This window comes from Penaeus japonicus, unplaced genomic scaffold (assembly GCF_977035675.1).
Source record: "Penaeus japonicus unplaced genomic scaffold, GWHDUDI00000001_assembly GWHDUDI00000025, whole genome shotgun sequence".
In the NCBI taxonomy this organism is placed as follows: domain Eukaryota; kingdom Metazoa; phylum Arthropoda; class Malacostraca; order Decapoda; family Penaeidae; genus Penaeus; species Penaeus japonicus.
Window position 1 is genome coordinate 25,110,963 of NW_028234427.1, and position 10,000 is coordinate 25,120,962.

At 48.4% G+C, this 10,000-nt stretch overlaps 1 long non-coding RNA gene across 1 annotated transcript in view; it reads left to right on the forward strand.

Annotated features, from left to right (window-relative positions):
* The window catches only part of LOC147468948 (uncharacterized), a 275,006-nt gene that overhangs the window by 264,085 nt on the left and 921 nt on the right, over nt 1-10,000 (forward strand). The window lies entirely within an intron of this gene.

The window sequence follows — 10,000 nt, forward strand, 5'->3', positions numbered from 1 at the left end:
CCCTCCTTCCTCCTCCTTATTCTCCTCCTCCTTCCTCCTTACTCTCCCCCCCTCCTTGCTCCCTTTCCCCCTCCCTCTTCCATCCCTCTTTTCACTCCCTTTCTTCCATCGTTTCCCTTCCCTTCCCCCTCTTCTCATTCCTCCTCTCCCTCCATCCCTTCCCCCTCCTCCTCTCACTCCTCCCCCCACTCCTCCTCCCACTCCTCCTCCCACTCCTCCCCCCACTCCTCCTCCCACTCCTCCTCCCACTCCTCTCACTCCTCCCTTCCCCCTGAGCTGGGACCGGGATGCGAGTGGTATGTACTAGAAAAAAAAGAATAAAAGCAAATCAGCCGTAACATAACAAGACAATTTCCATCAAAGTCGGGAATAGGATCACGCGGGAAGCTCCTTCTTACCCCCCTTCCCCCTCCCCCCTCCTCCTTTCTCTTCATGAAGACCCTCTAAAGTGGATTAGATTTACCTGTCGGAGGTGACAACAGGGATTCCAAGGGCGACGTGTTACCGTCCGAGGGTATTCTTGTCGTGGGATCGGAGAGCAGGTTTGCGCAAGGCGGCGACTCTCCCTCGCCTTTCCTCTTTCTCTTCCCTCTCCCTTTCTTCCTCTTCATCCCTCTCCATTTCTTCCTCTTCTTCCCTCTCCCTTTCTTCCTCTTCTTCCCTCCCTCCCCCCTCCCTCCCTCCCTCCCCCTCCCTCCTTCCCTTCCTCCCTCCCTGCCTCCTCTTCCTCTTCTTCCTCATCTTCGTCTTCTTCCTCCTCTCCCCCCCTCCTCCTCTTCCTTCTCCTCCTCTTCATCTTCCTCCTCCTCCTCCTCTTCCTAATCCTTCTCCTCCTAATCCTCCTCCTCCTCTTCTTCCACCTCCATTACCATCACCACTACTAGTTCCTCTTCCATCCCTCCTTCCTCCCTCCTTCCCTCCCCTCCCTTCCCTTCCCTCCCTCCCTCCCTCCCTCCCTCCCTCCCTCCCTCCCTCCCTCCCTCCCTCCCTCCCTCCTTCCCCTCTTCCTCTCTTCCTCACTCCCTCCTTCCCTCCTTCCCCTCTCCCCTCACCCCCTTCTCCCATTATCACCCAGATACTGAGAGAATTGAGGAATAGATTCATTTCAGCCAACTGCCGCATCGGTGCAGCACCGTTTGTTGTTTTGTTCGCGTGGTTTACCTGTTCGTTTGCGTCTATGGCTGCATCCGGGTCACTACCTGAGCAAACAAACAAACACACACGCACGCACGCACGCACCCATGATCAGCAGCTGTTTTGAGTCAGCTGGTCGGTTGCCGGATCATAACAGCGAGTTTTCATCTTTCTTAGCTTCGAAGTAACTAGCGAGCGAGAAAGAGTGCGAGTGCGAGTGAGAGTGAGAGTGATGGTGAGTGATTGAGTGAGACTGAGAGTGAGTGGGAAAGAGAGAGTGATAGTGAGAGAGTGAGAGAGAAAAATTGAAAGAGAGAGAGGAATAGTGAAAGAGAGAGAGGGAGAGTGAAAGAGAGAGAGGGAGAGTGAAAGAAAGAGAGGGTGAGTGAAAGAGAGAGAGAGGGTGAGTGAAAGAGAGAGGGAGAGTGAAAAAGAGAGAGGGAGAGTGAAAGAGAGAGGGAGAGAGTGAAAGAGTGAAAAAGAGTGAAAGAGAGAGAGGGAGAGTGAAAGAGAGAGAGGGTGAGTGAAAGAGAGAGAGAGGGTGAGTGAAAGAGAGAGGGAGAGTGAAAAAGAGAGAGGGAGAGTGAAAGAGAGAGGGAGAGAGTGAAAGAGTGAAAAAGAGTGAAAGAGAGAGAGAGAGAGAGAGAGCCGAGGATGGTGAGGGTTGAGTGGTCTTATTTACTCAATTAGCCCTTCCCCTCCCCCCGTCCCCCCTTCCCCTCCTTACCCACTGATCCCACCCGCATCTACATCTCTATACGTATAAGTGTAGCTTTAAGATAAAGATAAACGAATAAGAGATATTCACAGATAATTAAGATTCCACAAGTGATCATCGCGATATACACTCATGATGGAATGATAGGATGCGATTAGTGAGAGATCAGATTATTACCAAAGAGGGAAGATACAAAAGATACAAGAGAAAATAAGGGGAAGCGATGATAAAACATTCCGATGAAAATAAAAGAAATATAAAAGAAAAACAGTGAAACATCAGTGAAAATATGAAACTGAAAATCAATTCCCTTGCCACGCCATCACCTGACCGGAATGATTAGCTATTCGCCTGTCCGTGATTCGACCGTATTGATCTGGCCATTATTATTTGTTTTTTTTACGTCTTTTACAAGGTTATCGACTCTTGTTCGTTTATCCGAATCTCTCTGACCTCGGTGCTCTCCTCTCAACCGGCTCTGCAGCGTTGCACTTGGTTGACGTTCGTTGCTAAAAGCTTTTTTTTTTGTTTTGTTGGGGGGGGGGTAGGGTCGGAGGGAGTGGGGATGGGGATGGGGGTGCCTTGGGTGGTTAGGGTGGGTTGGTTTGTGTGTGTTTGTGTGTTTGTGTGTGTGTGTGTATGTATATGTGTATGTGTATGTGTATGTGTATGTGTATGTGTGTGAGTGATGTGATGTGTGAGTGTGTGTATGTGTGTGTGTTGTGTGGGTGTGTGTGTGTGTGTGTGTGTGTGTGTATGTGTGTGTGTGTGTGTATATGTGTGTGTGTGTGTGTGTGTGTGTGTGTGTGTGTGCGTGGGGGGGGGGGGGGTGTCTATCAGTATTCCCTTGCTTTGATAAGCCCTGAATAGTCATTATGAATATTAAAGGAAAGGAAAAAAAGAGCTTATTCAAACAAACACCCGATGTTTATACACGTCGGATGGCTTAATGCAAGTCCGTCCCTGCCTGACCCACAATCAGTGCTTGCTCTGACAACCCATTGCTCGCTTGATCAAACAATCAGACTGTCAGGGATTGTATTAGTGTTTAGAGAAGGCTCCCAAAAGGTGTTTGGCAACGGGGAATTAGAACGCGGAAATGGAGGTGGGGGGTTGGGGGTTGGGGTTTGGGGTTTAGGGATGGGGGTGAAGATAAGGGTGTGTGTGTGTGTGTGTGTGTGTGTGTGTGTGTGTGTGTGTGTGTGTGTGTGTGTGTGTGTGTGTGTGTCTGTGTGTCTGTGTGTTTGTGTGTCTGTGTGTGTTTAACGTCACTATCATCATCATCACTATCATAATCATCACTATCATCATCATCACTGCCTATCTATCATCATCATCACTATCTATCATCATCATCACAATTCATCACCATCATCACCATCTATCACAATCACCATCACTATCTATTACCAGCAGCAGCACTACTGTCATCTGTCATCTGTCATCTGAGCGAAGCCGCTGAACCTTTCCTCTCCCAGCAACGCCGGCATCAGAAGGATATCATTACTCCCGTGTGTTTGCTTTTATGTGGCTGATCTTTTCCTCCCTCGCCAGGAATAGCCGTGGTAAACAAACTATGGCGGTGCCGTTTGTCTGTGTGGCCTGTCTTTCTCTTTCTCTCTCTCTCTCTTTCCCTTTCTCTTTCTTTTTCTTTTTCTCTTTCTCTCTTAATCTAACTCTTGCTCTCTCTCTCTCTCTCTTAATCTAACTCTTGTTCTCTCTCTCTCTCTCTCTCTCTCTCTCTCTCTCTCTCTCTCTCTCTCTCTCTCTCTCTCTCTCTCTCTCTCTCTCTCTCTCTCTCTCTCTCTCCCTCTCTCTCTCCCTCTCATTCTCATTCTCATTCTCCTCCCTCTCCCTCTCTCCCTCCCTCCCCTCCCTCCCTCCCTCCTTCCCTCCCTCCCTCTCTCCCTCCCTCCCTCTCTCCTTCCCTCCCTCCCTCTCTCCTTCCCTCCCTTCCTCCCTCCCTCCCTCCTTCTCCTTCTTCTCCCGCTGCATCCCCCACCTCCACTCGACCGCCCACTTGCTGCCCACCCATTCCCTACCTTGCCCCGCCCTCTCACGCCCTTGGCATTGTTTACATTGCTGTGTTGGGGGCGAGAGAATCCACTCGAAGGCTGTTTGGTGGCTTGGGAGGACGGAGGCTGTTTGCTGGTGTTTTTGTTTGTTTGTTTTTGTTTTTGTTTTTTTTGCTTCTGTTTTGGATTTTTTTTTTTTTTTTGGTGTTTGGGTGGTTGGTTTGTCGAGTCATTTGTGTGTTTGTCTATTTGTTTCCTATATTTTACTGTTTTTTTATATCATTGTTTACTATTTTTGTTAATTTCTTTGTTTGCTTGTTTATGGCATAATTGTCTTGCACCTCTTTATTTATGAATGCGCATATGCCTCTGTTTAGTTGATTTAGATTTCTCTTTGATTCTTTATTGTAGAAACTGTTGATGTTGTGTTCCTGCCGCTCGCATCTCATTACAGATTACGTTCATGTCTCCGTGTTATCGCTTTGTTATTTCAATGCTGTTCTTGTGTTATTGCTTCGCCGGTGCTGTGTTGTTCCTTCTTTATAGCAGTGTTATTCTGTAATCGTTTTGTCGCTTCGTCTTGTTTCTATCGTTTTATTGGTCTTTTTATCTTGGCTTTGATTTTTTTTTTTAGGCTCTACTCGCACCTGATCATTTTGCTTCTCTTGGCTGTTCCTAAATGGGCCTACTTACGCCCACGATCCTCAAAAGGCCGCCCATTACTGTCTTAACACAGCCACCTTTCAGTCCATCGTCTTGCTTTTCCTTGTTTTTCCTCTTCTTCCCTCTTCCCCCTCTGTCGCACCTCTATTTCCAATTCCACGTGCACCTCTTTCTCTCCCCCCAACGCCCATCAGCATTTGAGTGCCGCCCACGCATCACACCGCCGCCCACGCCACCATCGATAGTGTACATTAGCCTACAATCGGTCACGCGCCTCACCTGCCTGTAATAGAGAACGTGTTCTATTTTTTCCCGATTTTCGATTTTTTTTTTCTTTTCTTTCTTTTTCTTTCTTGTTAGTTTTATTTATTTATTTATATTTTTATCTCTTTGCTTATTAAGGTCCGTGTTTCTTAGAACGCGGGAAGGGGGATGGGGGAGAGAGATGGAGAGAGAGAAAGGGAAAGAGAAGGAGGAGAGAATAGAGGGAAAAGCGACAGGGCATGGTCGAAGAGAAAACATCATAAAAAATGAAGTGAATCAAAACAGAAAGAAAGAGAGAGGAAAGGATAGAGAGAAATTAATTAGAAAATGAAGAGAGAGAGAGTGAGTGGTAAAAGAATATTCAAAGGAAAGGGTGTGCGAGGGAGAAGGAAAGGAGGAGAAGGTAAAGAAGGTAAATATTTGATAAACTTGAGGTGAAGGAGACGAAAGATAACGAAGAAGGGGTTCAAGAGATTTCCGGCCTAGGTAACAATATTTTTATATTTTTGCTATATTTGTTTTGCTAATATATTGTCTCTCTATATTTTGTTCCTCTTTTTCTTCTTCTCCTTCCCCTTCCCCTTCCCATTTCCCTTCCTTTTCCCCTTCTCCTTCCCATTCCCTTTCCCTTTCCCCTTCTTCTTCCTTTTCTTCTTCTTCCTCTTCTTCTTCTTCTTCTTCTTCTTCTTCTTCTTCTTCTTCTTTTTCTATTTCTTCTTCTTCCTCTCCTCCTTCTCCTTCTCCTTCCTCTCTTTCTCTTCCTCCTCCTCCTCCTCCTCCTCCTCCTCCTCCTCTCCATCATGCACGCACCCCGTCGAGAGGAGTTCCTGCCAAGCCTTATCTCGAGTCGTGATGTTCTCCCGGCCAGCAGGTCGCCATCTCTCCTTGCGACATTCCGCTCTGGAGTTATTCCCCTCTTCCTCTTCTTCCTTATTTCTTCTCTCTCTTTCTTCTCCCTCTTCTCCCTCTTCTCCATCTTCCATCTATTTCTCTTTTGTCTTGTTTCTTTCTTCCTCTTTGTCTTCCCTCTCTCCTCCCCCCATCCTGCTGCCTCATTATCGTTTCCTTAGTTCCTTCTCCCTCTTTTTCTCCTCATGCTCCCTTTTTTTTATCCTTTCCTTTTCTTTTTAATTTTCTTTTCACTCCCTTTTCGCCCTATCCCTTCATTTTCCTTTCCTCTGTTCCACTTTCCTTTCCCCCTTCTTCTTTTCCTTTTTTCCCTTTTAACTTCTTTTTTTTCCTCCCCTTTATATATATATTTTTTCTCTTTTCTCTTCTCCCTCCTTCCCTCTACCCTCTTTACCCCCTCCCTCCCTTTACCCCCTCCCTCTCTTTACCCCCTCTTTCCCTCTACCTTCTTCTCTTTCTCTTTTGCTTATTTCTCACTCCTCTCCTTTCCTCTCCTCTCTTCTCTCCTCGCCTCTCCTCTCCTCTCCTCTCCTCTCCCTTCCTCTCCCTTCTTTCCTGTCTCTCTCTCTCCTCTCTCTCCTCTCTCTCCTCTCTCTCCTCTCTCTCCCTCTCTCTCTCTCTCTCTCTCTCTCTCTCTCTCTCTCTCTCTCTCTCTCTCTCTCTCTCTCTCTCTCTCTCTCTCTCTCTCTCTCTCTCTCTCTCTCTCTCTCTCTCTCTCTCTCTCTCTCTCTCTCTCTCTTTCTGGACACAAGAGGTGAAGGAAAATATTGCATCCTCATTCCTCTTCTCACTTCTCATTTTATTTCTCCCTCCCCCCTCCCCCCTCCCCACTTTCAACAGTTTGTATCCCATTATCCCGAGTTGTTTTAAACAATCTTAAGAGCGAGATTCATAATGCCATACCCCATACCCTGTGCCCCCTGTCCCCTGTCCCCTGTCCCCTGCCCCCTGCCCCCTGCCCCCTGCCCCCTGCCCCCTGCCCCGTGCCCCTTTCATTGCCTCGCTTTCTCTCAATTTTCTTACCCTTTTCTATTCCATCCCACTTCCACCCCTCACTTTTCCCCTTTTTCTCCTCTTCTTTGTATCTCCGTGTCTTCGTCTTCTTCCTTCCTTCCGTTTGTTTTTTCTGCCCCCTCTCTTTTTATTATCTTCCTCTCCCTTCTCTCCGCCTCCCTTCTCTTTTCCCTTACCCTCTTCTCCTATAACCCCCCCCCACCCTCCACCTCCCCTCCAGGCGTGTCTCTCTCTTCGGCAGGTCGCACTTGCTAAATTTACTCTCCCTTTGCCCCGACCTCGAGCCACTCGACCAATACCTTCACTCACTCTTAACCTCCCTCTCCTCCCTCCCTCCCTCCATCCCCCCTCTTCTTATCCACCCCTCTCATCATCCTTCCCTCTGCTCCCCTTCCCTTCCTCCTCTTCCCTCCCTCTCCTCCCCATTCCCCTCTCCCCTCCTCCTTATCAACCCCCCCCTCCTGCCCCCCTCTCCCTCCCCTCTCGTGCTCGGCCACTGCGCCCAGCCGTGCCATCAGGGCATCACAGTTGGAAGTTGGCAGCGTGTGTGGGCAGGGCGAGCGAAAGGGTTGTTCTTCCACCCTCGTCCTTCCGTCCGTCCGTCCGGTCCGTCTATCCGTCTATCCGTCTACCCGCCCTTTCGTTGGTCCGAATTCGTCGGGCATTCGCTTCGCTTGGAATCCTCCTCCCCTTGACGAAGGATCTTTTCCGACCGACAAGAAGAGGGAAAAGGAGAGGATATTAGCTACCTGTCTATCATCTGCGTCTCTCTCCCAAGGCGAAACCCCAACGCAACCCCTCGAACCCCTAACTTAAACCCCCAACACAGCCCCCCCCCCCTCTACCCCACCAAGATGCGTCAAGGCACGGAGCAGCACGCCATGGCGGTCACCTACGCCATCCTCATCGTCCTGTTGCTTATCCTGTGGATCCTTTACACGAGCCTGGTGTTACCGAATCGCTAGTGCAGGTAGGGAGGCCTCGCTCGCTCGCTCGCTCGCTTGCTCGTTCTCGGGCTCTCGGGCTCTTGCTGTTTCGCTTGCGCTCTTCCTTTCTCTTTTTCTCTCTTCTCTCTCTCTATCTATCTCGACTCTCGCCTCTCGCCTCTCTCATCCTTCCCCTCTCCTCTCTCTTCCCTTCTTCTCTTCTTCCTCCTCCCTCTTCCCTCCACCCTCCTCCCTTGTCCCTCCTCCTTCCCCACTCCTCCTTTCCTCCCCCCTCCTCTCCTTCCCTTTATTCAGCCATCTGCCCCCCCCCCCCCCCGCTCGCTCTCCCTCCTTTTCCTGCTTCCCTCCCCGTGACTCTTTGTTTCTTTCCCTTGTTATGTTTCGTTAATTAAGGTTCCAGAATTTCATATCCACGCTGTACATTCCAACTATTGTTAAACATGGATATATTTTTCCCCTTTTGTGTGCGTTGAGGTCGTTGGTGCATGCGTGTCTGTCTTTGTGTCTGCCTTTGTGTCTGTCTGTCCGGTGAAAGGTATAATGAACGTACGTAGTAGGCCTGATGTAGGTCTAGCCAGAGACAGACAGACACACGCCCGAGGGAAATATTCGTCCTTCGTACCTGGCTCCAGAGAATTTGTATGAAGGGAATACGTAATGTGATGTTTGCAGTGGATATTTCGACGTGGTTAGGCTTGATCAAACGGGGGGTGGGGGGTGGGGGTTGGGGGGTCCAACTGTAAATGTGATGTTGCCAATGTTTATTTCGTTAATGCTTATGTTGAGCTTATTCCCCCCACCCCACGAGTAGCATTGCTTGATTTCTTTTTTTTTCGTCTTTTTCGTTTGTTTTCATGTATTTTTATTCTCATGTTTTTTTCCCGTCTGAGTATTATTATTTTGGTTATTGAAATCATTTATTTTATTGTGATGATGATCAGCATCTTTATATTGATCTTATCACGTTAATTCATTGTACTATTAGGAGGAGGAAGAGGAAGAGGAAGAGGGTGTGGAGTAGGAGGGTGAGGAATAGGAGGGGGAGGGGGAGGAAGGGGGAGGAATAGGAGGGTGAGGGGGAGGAGGGGGGACGAGGAGGGGGAGGGAACGAGGAAGAAAAGCACTAAGAGGAGGAGAGGAAGTGGAAGAGGAAAGGAAGTAGAAAGGAGATGATTATGATGACGAGAACGAGAAAGGAAGAAGAAAAAACGATAAGGAAGAAGGAGATAAGAATGAGGAAATGAACAAAAACTGAAAATGAAAGGTAAATAAATAGAATTAAGATGTGAATGGGGAAAAACGCAAAGCAAGATGCATAGCAGTAGAAGAAGAAAAAGAAGTTGAGATTGAAAAGAGATCTTAGCATTCGTTCAACTACGCTTGTGATTTGAAAGGTCAAAGAAAAGTTCAAAGAGTTCAAAGAAAACGGATAGCGAAAAGGGGAATGACGGAGGGGGGGAGGGAGGGGGCATGGGATAGGAGGGGTTGCAGTGTTAATAGAGGGGGGGGGAGGGGAATAGAGTCAGGAGAGGGGGGCTGGAGAAGGGGAGGGGTAGCAGAGTTAGCAGAGGGGGGTGGGGAGAGGGGGGAGTAGAATCAGCAGAGGGGGGGCTGGAGAAGGGAATGGGTAGCAGAATCAGCAGAGGGGGGCTGGGGAAGGGAAGGGGAGGGATATCAGAGTTAGCAGAGCGGGGGGAGGGGCTGGGGAGGGGTGGGTGCGTTTTATTGAGCTTTGAATTGACTGTTTCTTGATTTCCCGGAACGTGGAACTGCTTTCAAAGTGCTTTAAACGGAGGAGAAAAAAAAGGGATATTTTCTACTGAAATGTTATGAAATATTATGTGTGCTTTTGTGTACGCTCATATGTGTATGTATGTATGTATGTATGTATGTGAGTACGCGCCTCGGCAACTGCATATATGTGCGCCAGTGTGTGCTTACGCCAGTGTAAGACAGCAGTATCGGAATCCAGAAGTCCTTTTGATCCTGAACTGACCTCAAAAAAGTATGCTGTGTTGGTTTTGGAATCCCTGGAGGGATAGGATTATAACTCTTGCAATTTACGGGTGCAACTGCCTCTGGCTTACGTTGAATTATGTATCAGATCCGATACATGTAAGAAGGAGGGTGAGTGAGTGAGTGAGTGAGTGAGTGAGTGAGTGAGTGAATGAATGAGAGTGAATGAATGAGAGTGAGTGAGTGAGTGAGTGAGTGAGTGAGTGAGAGTGAGTGAGAGTGTGTGTGAGTGAGTGAGTGAGTGAGTGAGTGAGTGAGTGAGTGAGTGAGCGAGCGAGCGAGTGAGTGAGAGCGAGTGAGAGCGAGTGAGTGAGTATGAG